The sequence below is a fragment of the Alexandromys fortis genome, unplaced genomic scaffold (genome assembly GCF_014885135.2).
Source record: "Alexandromys fortis isolate MF-2015 unplaced genomic scaffold, M_Fortis_MF-2015_v1.1 scaffold_101, whole genome shotgun sequence".
Classification (NCBI taxonomy): Eukaryota; Metazoa; Chordata; class Mammalia; order Rodentia; family Cricetidae; genus Alexandromys; species Alexandromys fortis.
Genome location: NW_026067983.1, coordinates 250,338 through 266,074, shown reverse-complemented (window position 1 = coordinate 266,074; position 15,737 = coordinate 250,338). Strand labels below are relative to the sequence as shown.

General features: G+C 40.4%; 1 protein-coding gene across 7 annotated transcripts in view; it reads left to right on the top strand.

Moving 5' to 3' along the window:
• Hdac9 (histone deacetylase 9) overlaps positions 1-15,737 on the top strand; it is a 511,434-nt gene that overhangs the window by 325,173 nt on the left and 170,524 nt on the right. The window lies entirely within an intron of this gene.

Sequence of the window (15,737 nt, the reverse complement as noted above, 5' to 3'; positions counted from 1 at the left end):
GACTTCTTTTCCAAACTACTGGGCAGTGTGTGGTTAGCATAGGTATTTTCCAAGGCATGCTTGACCTACTTTTGCTATAAGAAATAGACCAACAGGTTGTTGTGAGAAGCTGTCTTTAATGGCTGCAGGGTCACCAAGTGTACAAGCCCTGGGATGACTTAGATGTACCCTTGGATCCCTGTTGCTCTGTCCCTGCTCTCCTTATTCTTTGAAGTCAGTTTTCTAGATTTCTTCTTTTTAGGATACATCCTAGTATGTTTTACTAGCTAAGTCAGACAGTAAAAATGAGCTCTTTTCTTCCATGATATATTCTGTTTTTAAAAGATACAGTTATTGAGTAACAAAAGGGGCAAAATTATGTTACAATAAAAAGAATGAAAAACCTTACCTGTGAAAATGTATAAATAAATAAAACAGAAACCTGTAGTACAAATGCTCCAATGGGTTGTTTTTCCATTACTATTTCTGTGGGAGTCTTTTCCTCTGGGGAGGCCATTTGTTAGTAGGTAGGAAAGGCTTATTTACTGATTGTAATTAACTAATGACACCTGGAAAACAGATCTCCACCTCCAGTGTTTGCTCCTTGCCAGGGCTCTGGATGATCATTTCATTCTCCAGCAGCCAAATCACAGCCTAAAATCTGTGACTGTAAAGATGAAGGATCCAGCTGAGCCGAGTCCAGTTCTCCGAAGATGCTGTGTGCTGAAATGAAAAGGAATCCCCTTTTCTGTTGCTGTTTTTCTCCAGCATACATTAGTCCTCACGTGTGAGAAGGGCAGGCATCTATGCCATTTCCTGTTGCAGCATCTTTCAGGCCTGCTTGCTACATGGCTACAGACAAAGGGAATGTGAAACAGTTTGGGAAGTCAGCTTACATTTGCTTCCAGAGGTCAGCCTTGCACAGAAGCCCAGCATCATGCTAGCCCACCTGCACCTGGATGGTAACAATGCAATCATCTGAGGTTTTGCTGTGGTTTAACCGGAGTCTTTGGCAGTGGATGTGTTTGATCTTAGAGTAGGGTAAAGAATTGTCTATTCATAAACACCTTCAATAATGTAGCAGGATACAAGATTTAAAAAAAAAATAATTAGCCCTCCTTTACACAGATGATAAATGGCTGAGTAAAAAAATCAGAGAAACAACACCCTTCACAATAGCCACAAATAACAAAATATCTTGGAGTAACTCTAATCAAACAAGTGGAAGACTTGTATGACAAGAACTTTACATCTTTGAAGAAAGAAATTGAAGAAGACACCAGAAAATGGAAAGATCTCCCGTGACCTAGGGTAGGTAGAATTAATATAGTAAAAATGGCAATCTTACCAAAAGGAATCTACAGATTCAATGCAATACCCATCAAAATCCTAGCAAAATTCTTCACAGACCTTGAAAGAATGGTACTCAACTTCATATGAAAAAGCAAAAAGCCCAGGATAGCCAAAACAATCCTGTACAATAAAGGAACTTCTGGAGGCATCACAATCCCTGACTTCAAACTCTACTACAGAGCTACAGTACTGAAAACAGCCTGGTATTGGCATAAAAACCAACAGGAGGACCAATGGAACAGAATCGAAGACCTGGATATTAATCCATATACCTTTAAACACCTGATTTTTGACAAAGAAGCAAATAATATAAAATGGATAAAAGGAAGCATATTTAAAAGATGGTACTGGCATACCTGGATATCAACATGTAGAAGAATGAAAATATACCCATATCTATCATCATGCACAAATCTCAAGTCAAATGCATCAAAGACCTCAACATAAAACCAACCACACTGAACCTCATGTAAGAGAACATGGGAAGTACACTTCAATTCATTGTTACAGGAGACCACTTCCTAAATAAAACCCCAGCAGCACAGACCCTGAGAGAAACAATTAATAAATGGGGCCTCCTGAAACTGAGAAGCTTCTGTAAAGCAAGGGACATGGTCAACAAGACAAAACAGTAGCCTACAGAATGGGAAAAGATCTTTACCAACCCCACATCAGACAGAGGACTGATCTCCAAAATATACAAAGATCTTAAGAAATTGGTCATCAAGTTAACAAATAATCCAATAAAAATATGGAGTACAAACCTAAACAGAGAACTCTCAGCAGAGGAATCTAAAATAGCTGAAAGACTCTTAAGGAAATGTTCAACATCCTTTGCCATCAGAGAAATGCAAGTCAAAACAACTCTGAGATTCCACCTTACACCAGTAAGAAGGGCCAAGATCAAAAACACTGATAACAACTTATGCTGGAGAGATTGTGGGGTAAAGGGAACACTCCTGCATTGCTGATGAGAGTGCAATCTGGTACAAAACCTTTGAATATCAGTGTGAGCATTTATCTGAAAATTAGGAAACAACCTTCCTCAAGATACCATACCACTTTTGGGTCTATATACAAGGGATGCTCAATCATACCACAAGGACATGTGCTCAGCTATGTTCATAGCAGCATTGTTTGTCACACTCAGAACCTGGAAACAACCTGAATGCCTCTTGACTGAAGAATGGATAAGGAAATTGTGGTACATCTACATAATGGAGTATTACACAGAAGAAAAAAATGACATATTGAAATTTGTGGCCAAAGGGATAGATCTAGAAAACATCACATTGAGTAAGGTAACCCTGACCCAAAAAGACAATTTTAATATGTACTCACTTATAAGTGGCATCTAGACATAAAGCAAAGAAAAATCAGCCTATAATGCACAACCCCAGAGAACCTAGACAGCAAAGAGGACCCTAAGAGAGACATACATGGATCTAATCTACATGGGAAGTAGAAAAAGACAAGATCTCCTGAGTAAATTGGGAGCATGGGGACCATGGGAGAGGGTTAAAGGGAAGGGGAGAGGAAGGGAGTGGAGCTGGAAACTGTTAAGTGTGGAACTTTTGCTCTGCCCCCACTCTCCCATTTTTATACCACACATGAATGCCACTCAGTCATCCACATTCTTCTGCCATCGGCCTTTCGCTCCAGGTGTGTTTGTTGTGCTGTGCATGGCACTGTTTGTGGTCTTAGCCTGTTGGGTTTCAGTCTGCACAGCACACAATTTGTGCCCTGTCATAGTTCGCTGTACAAGAGCCGTGTCGACACCAGGTGGGAGCCATAGTCTCCTCATTGCCTCATTACTTGGTGTGCCCAATCTTTTACATTTCAGCCACACTGAGATGTGTATCATCTTGGTTTTAATCAAAGATTGCCTTTAAATTTCTAGAGTTAAAGAAATGTGATGTGTCCACCACACTTAGGTTTTCTTTTCGGATTTTACCTTTGTTGACATTGGGCCTCCACGTTAATGAGAAGGCTCTGTTTTCCCGTTAAGGACAGGGTTGTGTCCCCTGTCTCCTTCCCTTCTTCTGTTTCCAGGATGCAGTTGGTGGCGCTTCTCCCTGCCAGTTTCGGTACAGTTTGTTGGTGACATTGTCTGGGCCATGGAGAAATTTGTTTGTTATGAGTTCAGATTTATTTGTTGGAGGATGAGAAAGATTGTCTAGCTATTTGTGTGCTGGCATTGGCTCTTCTAAGAATTTTTTTACTTTTATTTAAAATTTCCATTTTTCTTTTTAAACAGGAAAACACTACTTGAATATTCATTGGGTTTTGTTGATCAGCTTATTGTGAATTTAAGTTTTCCATTTGAGTTTCTGTGTTTATTTTTTTACTTTTTTAAATAACTCCTAGGGTCTGACTTTCTGTAGTGACTGATTCCTGGTTGATTTTCATCTTCTATGCACCAAAACCCTCTCTGAAGTAGCCCTCTTTTAAACTTCTAGTATTCAATTCACTTACCTTTATTATTACCATGGCGATGGTTAGGTTTCAAACTAGCATTGTATTTTTATTTTAATGAAAAACTGGTGATGTGGTATGCCCTTCCGTATATGTGTTACTTTTATTGGTTGATAAATAAAGGCGTTTCAGCCAATGGCTTAGCAGAGTAAAGTCAGGCAGGAAATCTGATCAGAGATATTAGAGAGAGTAGACAGAGTAGTGAGATACCATGTAGGTGCCTAAGGAGACAGACGCCTGAAATCTTACTGGTAGTCCACAGTCTCGTGCTGATACATAGATGAATAGAAATGGGTTAATTTAAGTTGTAAGAGCTAGCTAGGAATGTGTCCGAGTTCTTATCCAAACAATGTTGTAATTAGTATAGTTTCTGTGTGATTATTTTGGTCTGGACAGCCGGGAAATAAAGTACAGGCTCCGTTTACATACTAGAACCTGGAAGAAATCAATATTTACCCCAAAATCAATGTGTGTATGTGTGCATGAATAGAACCCAGAAAGATAAGAAAACAACATGGTTACACCTTCACATTGAGTGATGTATGGATCGCCTTTAATTTCTAAACACCACGTTTTCTTCATGTTCTTGAACCTTCAGATTACTGTATAGGTAATCTAAAACAACCAGGTAATATAAAAATGAACAACAATATATCTGTGTGTTCGGAACTCTGTTTAAAAGATGAAACCATTGTTACCTTGGACGCCGGTCTCATTGCAGACTTTATTCATGCTTTTTAGACATCTTTCCATTCCACCCTGCTGTATAGTCTGCTTCTCTGCCTTGATTCAGACCCAAACTTCACTCTTAAAGTGAAGCCCTGAACCTCACTCTTCTTCAGTGGGTCCATGCAACTCAGACTCCATGGGAAGGGGCCGTTGTTTTCCTTGAAGCTGGAGGTGTTTCTCTCTGTGTGGGTGTGTGCTGCAAGAGAAACCTTGGAAGTTTATTTGTAACATTTTTTGCCCCTTTTAATCTGGGACACAACAGTGCATTTTCCTGCTCAAATTTGGCAACTTCTCAGTGTTATTCACTATCCAAGTCCAATCTCATCAATCAAAGAGCAGCATTAAATGTTGTATTTATATATGCCATTTCTGGGAAGCACAGAAATGTGTGTTATTCTTGGAAACAGTGCGCTGACCTCATATGAACAAAGGAGAGAAAGGCACGCATCTTATACAGCGGCATTGGAACTGAAGCTTGAGAGAGCCAGGGAACGTGTGTAGGTGTTCAGTAGTAACGGCTCACACAGCCAGCATCTTTTCATGAATGGGAGCGATTTACGAAGTTCCCACAGATAAGTCCTCAAGTAAGGACACACTTAATACTTTTCCCTCTTTCAATATATCAGCCTTCTATGTTCCTACTAAGTAGTAGGTAGGATCTTGGTTGCTGTGCCTAAACTGATGAATTCCTTACAATCTTTTCTATATCTGGTTCAGTTTAGTGGGTGGCACTCAGGGCTTAAAGGTAAATCCTTCTTGCTCTTCATTATAGAAGTTACGGATTTCAGATTATGTCAACTTTGAGACCACAATCACATCACTGAACATATGTCTTCTTGTATTTAGTAATTCTGTACCAAGAAGAGTATAAATATGAATGCCAGGCTGAAACCTCTGTGGCTCCTGAAATAACACATTTCTTTACATTTAAGAGGTAAAGGTTCTGTTTGTTTTAGGCGGCTATCATTTACACTGGTAAAATCAGTTTTCCTTATATGCATTTTTATATGTTTATCCAACTTTGGAATTTTTATTTTCTAAATATTGAGTAAAACTGTTCTATCTTAAATCACTGAAATGCAAAGATAAAGAAAACGTTCGTTATAGACATGAGCCAGCTTGCACGAAAATCAATTAAAGCAGATGTTGACCAAATTTTATATAAATTGCCAGAGTAAATATTTTATGTGTATAAGGCCATATGGTCTCTGTCACAGTGATTCAGCTCCCTGTTTTAGCAGAGCACAACTGTACACACAATCACACTGTGTAAACAATGGGTGTGGCTAAATTCCAATTTCATTTATATAGAACGGTAGACGGGTGATTGAATTCGCCCCAGTCCACCCACATTTGACTTACTGCATACACCAAAACCGTAAAGCCATTTCTGCCCGCCCCAGTCAGATCTAAAGATAACCTTTTGGCATCCCCATGATGGCATTGTAACCACACTGAGCATACTGTTTCTACTGATTGTGTCTGACGGCTCCTGCATATTTGTCTGCAGGGATAACGCAGGCAGGAATTTGTTCTGTGCCATCCTGAGGCCTCTCTGCCTACTTGAGTTCTTACTTTGAAGTAAGACCGAATACTTATTCAAACAGCTGACAGAGAAGACATGAAGGGAACATTTGTATTGAACTAAAGTTGAAAATGAAAACTCTAAGAGAGCAAGGTTATTGATTTATAACGATGCTAGGGCCGTGTCTGAGTAAGGTGGTGATTTGTGGGTTTGTTCTATCATGAATAAAAGCACTAATCACAATCCCAGAGAACCTAGACAACAACAAGGACCCTAAGAGAGACGTACATTGGTCTAATCCACATGGGAAGTAAAAAAAGACAAGATCTCCTGAGTTAATTGGGAGCATGGGGACCATGGGAGAGAGTTGAAGGGGAGGGAAGAGAAAGTGAGGGGAACAGAGAAAAATGTATAACTCAATAAAATCAACAAAAAAGTATCAGTATCTACAAAAAAGAAACTGAGCCATATAAAATATTGTGATGTATGAGTATGTAATAAAAGGTCAAGAAAACAAACAAACAAAAAAAAAAAAAACAAACAAAAAGCATGTCCACATGTTCTTACTCAGCAAAATAGGATGCTCTGGATCTAAATGGCCTGATTATCCCTGCATTTGATCTCCAGACCACCAAATTCTAGACACAGCGCACCTGCCACCCCCGCCATTTCTGACAGCTCCTTAGCTTTGTATCCAGTAATCTACTAATGCTTGAGTCATTTGGGTTTCATGAACCTTGATGCTATTTATATTGTTGTACAAATAACTGTGGGCCCAAAGCAATATTTACTAAGTACTGATGTTTATATAGAATCTTTGGGCTGTTATCAGCAAAACTGAAGGTAGTCATCTTCAAATGTGTCTGTCAGTAAAGTCAGGGAACATCTTAGCATCAGGAGACTCGACTATCTATCTTCCTAGGGTGCTACCTTATTGCCCATGTGCCTCGATACAACCTGTACGATATGCCAGGCTTTAATTCCACGAAAGGGATTGTGGTTGGCAGCTAAGAACAAAGGTTTTAGTTACTAGGTGAAGGGTGTCATCATGCTTGTGGAAAGAAAATCTGAGGCTCTTACCATGCTAGGAAGTTTTGGCCAATTTAGCCACGCTACCGTAGTACAACTCTGGAATGATGGTTTATGTGCTGGTTTTCCAAAACCCTTTTACATATTTAAAATTCTACCACTAATGGCACCAAGACCAGACCAGTGCCCCCAGGAGGTCTGTGTCAGTGCCTCTTCATGGCGTGTCCTGGGAATGTCTCTGTCCTGTACTCATTACAGACCTGATGGATGCATCCATTTGGAGCCTTAGCTAATGTTAATGGGAAGATTTTATCTGAAGTACACTTTTCCCTAATTTATGTGTATATGTGATATCTACCTTTTCCTACTTCCAAGGTAAGATCATCACTAGCAAATTTTAAATCCAACCCAATGGTAAAGATAATGTTTACACTATTTCCTCTACCAGCTCTCGCCAGGCTCATGCCTTGATTAGCTGCCAGCTGAATACACACCGCCAAGCCTGGCACTGGGCCCCGAGAAAGAGAGAATGAAGATTTTATTTATTTATTTATTTATTTTTACCATATATTGCCCCATCGCTCACATAACCAAAGCCCTGGAGATCTCTGTTTTTTTCGTGTCCTATGGTTTACGGGTTCTGACTTCTCTTCTGAAAACCCCTTGCGCCCCCCATCGCCCACCCTGTCTCAGATGCAGTCACTGGTCTGCTTTCTGTTGCAGCTGTGACACAGGAGGGGGCTCTACTTTCTGCGAATGAGTTTTCTCATTTTAGGTGGCTGGATCCTTTGCATCTTTCAGATTGCAAACCACCACTAGTTTTGCTGACTGGCCCTTGCCTCCTAAGTCACTCTGTGTCCCACCAGCCAGTTTATTCCCTGTTGCACTGACTGCTACGGGGTCTCCCTAGTGATGTGGAATGGGACCAGTAAGATGTGTGGCATCTGCTTATGCTGCGTCCGTTTAACTGTGGGAAGACGTGCTGCTTTTGTTTTACCTTGCCTGCTGAAGGCACATGGCTGGTCTGATAAAACGCTGAAAGGCCAATAGCTAGGCAGTTGAAGAACAGCTGGGACTGGTGGGCAGAGAGAATGAGTAGGAGGAGGAATCTAGGCTGGGTTTGTGAAGAAGAGACTCCAGTGGTCAACTAGCCGCAGAGGAAGCAGGGAGATAGAACATGCAGAATGAAAAAAAGTAAAAAGCTCTGAGGCAACAATGAAGATGAAAAGAAATGGATATAAAGTTTTAGAAGTTAGACAGAAACAAGCCTACACTACATATATATGAGAGCTGGCTTCTTCTTATAACCCTCTGTCCAAGGTCATAAGGTATACAGTTAAGTTAAAGGCACTTAGGACTCTGATCCTCCCTCTTAGGACTGTTTTCATTGTTTCCTAAGTTTTCCCACACTATAAGGACATCATTGGCTTCCAGGAATTCTTTTATTCCCTTCAGTGGGAAGGTGAGACAATGTCGTCAATACGTAGCCCTGGCTGGCTTGGAAGTCACAGTTTAGCCAAGGCTGGACATGAGCTCACAGAGGTCTGCCTGCCTCTGCTTCCCAAGTGCTGGGGTTTAAAGTGTGCCACACACCCCACAGTTTTCTTGGTTTCTTCAGTGACCCATTCCTCTTGTTTAATGAGTTTGCTATGTTCTAGCACTTCTCTTGATTTATAGTTTTATTTCTATTGTGACTCTAGGATATAAGGACTTATTTCAATTTTTCTATATTGGCTAAGATTAGCTTTGTGTTAATATATGATCTATGTCTGAATAAACATAAAGTGATGAAAATAATACGTCAACTGTCGCTTTTGGAAGGAATGTTCTCCTAGGTCCATTTGACCTATGATGTTGTGTAATCGGCGAGAACAAAGCTTAGCAGTCAGTACCTGTGCCCCATTTTGGGGAGCTAAGATACCTGGGATTTGCTGAGTCTGAGAAATAAATGCGATGGGAACTCTAACACTGCTTGACTCCAGGTCAGAGAGAGATGTTGGACTCCGCAGCTGCATTTATAGTCACTCTGCCATGGGGTCATTTTCACTGTCCGTGCTAGCCTGCTTCTAGGGCTGAGCAGAGGACTCCCGAGGCTCGAGTGGGGTCACACTGCCGATGTGATGAAGCCATAGTGTGGACACACCTCTAACATTAACATAGGCAGGGGTGGCCTTTGATTGTCCCTTTAGAACAGCTGACATTTTTATTTTGCTAGGTTGCCCATCTCTATCTACACACCAGCCTTAAAGTATCTCAGTAAGATGTTCTTTCTTCTCTAAGCACTGTGCATTACAGCCCAAGTGTACATCTGCATAGGCATAGGCCGCGGACCACATTTCTCAGCACGGATGGCAAAATCCAAGCCATATTTTAAGTTGGTAAGATAGACTCTAACAGTATAATTGGTATTATTTTGACAAGGTTAAAGTTATATGTAAAAGACCTGTGGAATTGTCTTCCACAACGTGGACTTTATTTTCGCCCCAACATTTCTTCTTGGAGCATGCTTTATTATTTATTGACCTGCATTTGCTTTACCTCTCACTAATTTAAGCCTCGTTTGAATTTTTTTCTTCAAGTTTTATGCTGATGGATAAGCTTAGTGGTGGAATGTTATTAAAAGCTGATAAAATACTTCAGCATCCAGACATTCTGACCTCTTGCTGTAGATACTAAAACAATGGTTCTCAACCTATAGGTCGTGACCTCATGGAGTTGTATATTAGATATTTTTATTATGATTCATAACAGTGGCAAATACAGTTATGAAGTATCAATAAAATAGTTTTAGGGTTAGTGGTCACCACCACATGAGAAACTGTATTAAAGGGTCACAGTGTTAGGAAGGTTCACAACCACTGCCTTGCAAGGAGCTTTCTTCGGTAGAGCTGTGCACACTAAGGCTCCTGTGCACCTTTATGGTGTTCATGCACCTTTCACAGTGTGGAAATCAAGTCATTAGTTCCTATCTTGTCAGGACTCTGTATTCTGTCATTCTCATCGCTATTACAACTATTACCATCCATGAAGAAATGGAAGGAGGAAATGGCACCATGGAATGGCTCCCTAGCTGGCTCCTTCTGTTTCCTGTGTGCCCATCCAGGAATATTCTGTGTATTTGCTTCACTAAATCAAACCAAAAGCTAACAATGTAATATAGCAAAGCATTGATGGCTAAACGCATGAGAACAATAATGGTTCACTCTAGGTATTGGATATGTAGGTTCTTTGTCCTACTGTTGAGTCGTGTATGTTTTAAGTTAGGTAACAGAATCAAAGACCGTCTAAGGGAGCCTGACATCTGACTTACCACCCCAGGTATTTTCTGTAGCTGCCTTTGTGGCTTCTCTTTGTCCCTGGGAGACTCATGCCAATGCAACCCTCCAAGGTTTTCTTCTCCACCTGATGCAATCGAAGACTTGGAGAAAGGAGGTAGAAGCCACAAAGTTTGTGTCTGATTTTTTTAATGCATGAAAATGTATCCAGGGGAAACATTTTAAAACCATTTATTTTTAATATATTCCTTTATTTGTATATCTTATTATATTAGAATTATCGTTTCTTCCTTTGGGGAGTAGGGCAGATTCATTACCACATTTTTAATAAAACTTAACATTCCTAGATAATATAAAGGCATGTTTGAGATAGATAATGATTATTTTATGTGTTTATCTCAAATTGAAAAATTCATATTCTTTGTTTTCAGGATATTAGGGGACTCCTTAATAAAGGCAGTGGTAAAAGCCCACACATTAAAGGCACAATAGCAGTGTAATTGAAATTTACCTATGGAGGCAGTCTCGAATACAGAGAAGAAGAAAAGTAAACGAAGAACTGCAGAAGAAGGGCAGAGAGAGTGGGGGTGGGCCAGAAGACGAAAGGGGAAGAAGAGGGGAAAGAAGAGGGGATGAGACGGATAGAGGACGGGATGAAATGAGGAAGGGAGGGGTAAGAAGAAGACACGAGCTGAGGGTGTTGCCTATGGGACTATATTATATGACCCAAGACAGTCACTGTGCTCGGAGTTTAAAGTGCTCCGTCACGGGCCATGGGGATTTTGCTGTGCATTTTCCAGCATGCAGGGGGCACGTGGTACCAGCAGGGCTCAAGGAGAGCTCTTTCCCAACAGAACTAGGAAGGATAGGGAAGTTCTAATGGCCAGGCCTGTCAAACACAGAGGCTGCTGCTTTAGCTAAAATCTCAGAAAGCAGGAGAGCTCCATTGCATGCCCTTCCCATAAACTCGCCCATGCCACGTGTCGTGACTTCACACTGTTCCTTGAAGTGGTGAGAACCTCAGTGGAATGAGTGAATGTGATTTCCAGGGCCCTGTGTTCTGAAGATGTCTTCATTGTCTCTTTAAGTTTTTTGATATTAAAATATAGTTACATAACCCCCCCTTTCTTTTTCTCCCTGCAACCCTCCTGATGTAACCCCTTGTTCTCGCTCTCACTCATGACCTCAGTATCTGTCATATCTTTCTGAGGATTTAAGAGGCAGGCATACAGACGAAGCCGAGCTTCGCTGTTGCAGATGGGTGCGGGTCTGCTCCTCTGTCCTGGAGATATGCCGCCCTTCTTGTCAGAGTTCACTGCTGAGGGAGCCAGTCTGTCCTGCAGCCCCAGCAGTGTGAATGTGATGTCACGGCAGTGACTCGCTGATGTGAGCAGCCCCATGGAGGTGCTTTTTCCTTGTCTTCTGATTTCGCTAACACTGCAGCCTGTCACCCTGTCTTCCCCGTCCGTGGTCCATGCAGCTGCACAGTTACACAGCGCATCTCCAAACCGAATTAGTTTATTTTTAAAACAGCTAATTGCCTGAGTGGAGTCATGTTTTACCAGAAGCACAAAGACGCTTTGTTCATCGCAGAGAAATTTTCTTCTGGAATGACTATTAGGCTAGAACTTCGGCGAATGTCAGCCGTAAACAGCCAAATACCAGCAAAACCTACTAGAGTAGCTCATATCCAAGAGCATCCCAGCAATCTCAGCGTTATTGACTGGAACATGTAGCTCTGTGTGACCTTAAAATTAAAATGACAAATTTAGGAATGTCCTGTTGCACAAAGGCGAGTATTTGGGCCATTTTTTACTGTGTATTTTCTATAGCTCAGTTTAGATAATTTCCCTTGAAACCTAATTATGTATTTACAAGTCAAAGCTCTCGTTATATGTTTGGTCTCCTTTAGTCACTGCAGTTCTTGGACTAAGACTTCCCTCTAGGCCTGAGCTTTGACATTTTGATTTTGGATGTTGTCTTGGTATGCTTTCTCATGCTGTAACCCAACGTTGAAGATTGGATAATTTAAAAATGGCACTCAGGAGATGGAGGCAGTCAGATTTCTGTGAGTTCATGGCCAGCCTGGTTTATAAAGAGAGTTCCAGTGCAGCTAGAGCTACACAGAGAAACCCTGTCTCAAAAATTAAAAAAAAACGAAACAAAAAACAGTAAGTGTTTGACTCTCAGCTCCAGAGCCCAAGTCCAAAAACTAAATGCTGGCATCTGTCACCCTTGTCCTGTCTCATAAAATGACAATTAATTAGGACATGAGACTGAGCTCCCTCTTGTCAGGAACCCAGTATCATGACAGCTTACCACTGCCCCATAAAACTCCCTGTTCTTTGGGGGCAGCAGAGCCCGAATGGCACTTGCAGTAAATGCCATCTTCAGAGGTCTTACTGTTTTAACGACAAGTATCAATGTGACGTTTAACACGTTGACGGTTAGACAGCATTCAAACCATGCCTCTTCTATCTTTGTAAAAATGGGAGGTGTGACATCTAAGCAATACACTTGGCTTAGATATCACGGGTAATGAGTGACTTCAGCTATTCCCTGTTGGGCAGCTTTGCCTTCTCCAGTTAATATCAGAAATTCCCAGAAAGACTGAGTCAAACCAAATGTAAGTTGAATGCTCATAATGAAAAGTCTTGCTTTCGGGGACCAGGTCTTCATGGCCTCTGAGCACAGATGCAGATTAGAAGAAGGATGTGGGCATCAATCTGCTTCATAGCCATGCTAGTTAGTTAGATGGTTTTTAAGGTTCCGTAGCACGAGGCTAAGATAACTGATAAATATGTCTCCAGGAACTCTGAAGTGCCATTACCACCACAAATAAACTCAAATGTCACCCATGGATTACATTTTTAAACTTTGTTGCATTTCTCAGTGGCAAATTTAACTGCTGGATTTTAGTCATTGGTGAGTATCTATCAAGCATTGGAGTATCAAGTATTCAAGCATTGGAGAAGAAAAGTCAGTGGGGGCCACAGGGAGGCTCATTTGGAAACCCTCCACTCTTTCTCCTGGTCATCCTAGCAATAGTCTCGTTTGTTTTATTTTGTTCCTCTGACTACACAGATGTTAAAAACCATAGTGTATTGTCATGAGCACTTAAGCACTGACTCCAACTTCATATTCCCCACCAGAAAAGCAATGTCTACAGTGAGCTAAATTGTATTATTTGTAAAGTTTTGTTTTTTGAGTTTAGTTCTAGAAGAACTCATACGTCATGCCAATTAGGTATTAAAGGGTTCACCTAATGAGTCCTTGGGAAGCAGCGTGCTGCTTCTGAAAATGGAAGTTCTGGTTTCTAGTTCCGGGAGTTTTCCTGTCTCTGCAACAGCACACTCTCCCTGCAGTGGAACTCAGCTGGCGCTAACAAAGCACACCTGGTTTCTGTCCTTTTCCTGGCTTCAAGCTAAGCAACATGCCATGGATGGGCCTTGCATTCAATAGATCAGTCTCCATAATTATGCCGCAGCCAAGTAAAACTAATCTGAATCCTAGTGCATCATTTTTTACTTCAGTTAGTCCCAAGGACGAAGAAAGGAAGTGCAGGTCATCTCCAAGACCTAACTGGACCCCTAAGAACTGTCAGATTCACAATGACAGTGAATAGCTTAAAGGCCTCCCAGTTATGCCCAAGATCCAGAGTGTTAATATTTCCAAGCCAAGGCAGATAGAGAAGGCAGTTAGGGGTATGTGTGTGAGCATGTGGTGTGTGTGTAACATAATTATATACTTAGTAAGATGTATCTGTGTATTTATGTCACAACCCAACAAAATGTTGACAGATTTTTAACTGAAATGGGAGAATTGGGTAAATTCAGTCCAAATTGTGTCTCTGGAAACAAAATTTTCCTTTATTAGCAAAATATATTTTTAAAACTTAAAGTATTTGAAGGTAGTCTCAAACTTCATATTGGGTCACATTTCCTAGAATGTCTGAGTCTTTGGAACTTGAAACAGGTGAAGAGCTTCCTACCTGACGTGTTATACAAGTCAAGTCTCGGAATCCATTTTTGTGTCATTTTGTAAGGGTTCCATAATTTGAACATTATGTACATTGCATGTATTTGCGGAAATCAAGAAGCCTTTAGAGAATCCCTAGATTTCCTTTGATCTAATAGTAGCCCTGCACCAGCTCTCGCTACTTTTTGTTTTACATGCCTTTACAGTTAGTTTGTATCTTACAGTCATTACAATACAGTTAGTTTGTATCTTACAGTCATTACAGTACAGTTAGTTTGTATCTTACAGTCGTTACAGTACAGTTTGTATCTTACAGTCGTTATAGTACAGTTAGTTTGTATCTTACAGTCCTTCCTGAATGACTGTGGCTGAGGTTTGCAGATCCTACTTTTGACACCAGAGAGCAGAGATCAGTCCACACTCTAATTGCCTGAGGGCTATAAACAGACATGAAGCATTTCTTAAAGCAGTAATCATCCTTTAGAGAAGAAACTGTGCTTCTAAGTGCAATTTCTGCATTTACTAATTCCGTACAGCATTATTGAGATGATGAGGCGCTCATTAGTATGTTCCTTTTATGTTACATCACTTCATTTTAAAGTCAACTTTTATTTCAAGTTCCATAGTAATTTTTCATTGTTGGTAGCAGAATCACAATAAGAGTCTTGAAAAGAATACATTTAGTTTAAATTAAGCCAAAAAAGAAAAGAGGAAGGTGAACTTAGCCAGGACTCAATTTAGGATTTTACCCAGAATATTTAGCTGTCTTAGAAAATGCAAAATGCTGCCACTTCAAAGGGAAATTTCCTGAGAAGAGCCAGCATTTGTACAAAGCGTTTAAAAGACCCTATTAGTCAACATTTGAACGAATGCGTGGTACCGTATCATTACTCTCAACTTTTGCTTCCCCGTGCATATAAAATGGGGTCTCATTTTGGCTGAATTCTTTTGTCTCTTAAAGACTAGTGTGCTTGAACGTATTTGAAGCATGGGGTGGGTACTGCAGTTTTATTCAGATATTCTGATCACTTTGAAACTGCCTGTATCGTGTTCAGTGTCCTTGCAAACATTATTCTTAATATTTATTCTGAATGTTAATTGTTGACTGAACACATGCATCATTAAAAATTTCCTCATAATTTGTTATTGGTTATTTTTTTCTTCTCAAAGATGTCTTTACATCAAATTATATGCTTATATCATATTTACAAATCTATTCTCTGATGAATGATATACTATGGCCTACAAAACTGTTCCAGGATATAAGTTTACTTCTCTATACTTTCCCCACTAAAACTTTTGAAATTTGTTCTTTAGATATAATTATTTGATCTATACTCAAATTGATATTTTGACTATAGATGTAGTTTAGGACAGAGTGAATTTTATGGAGA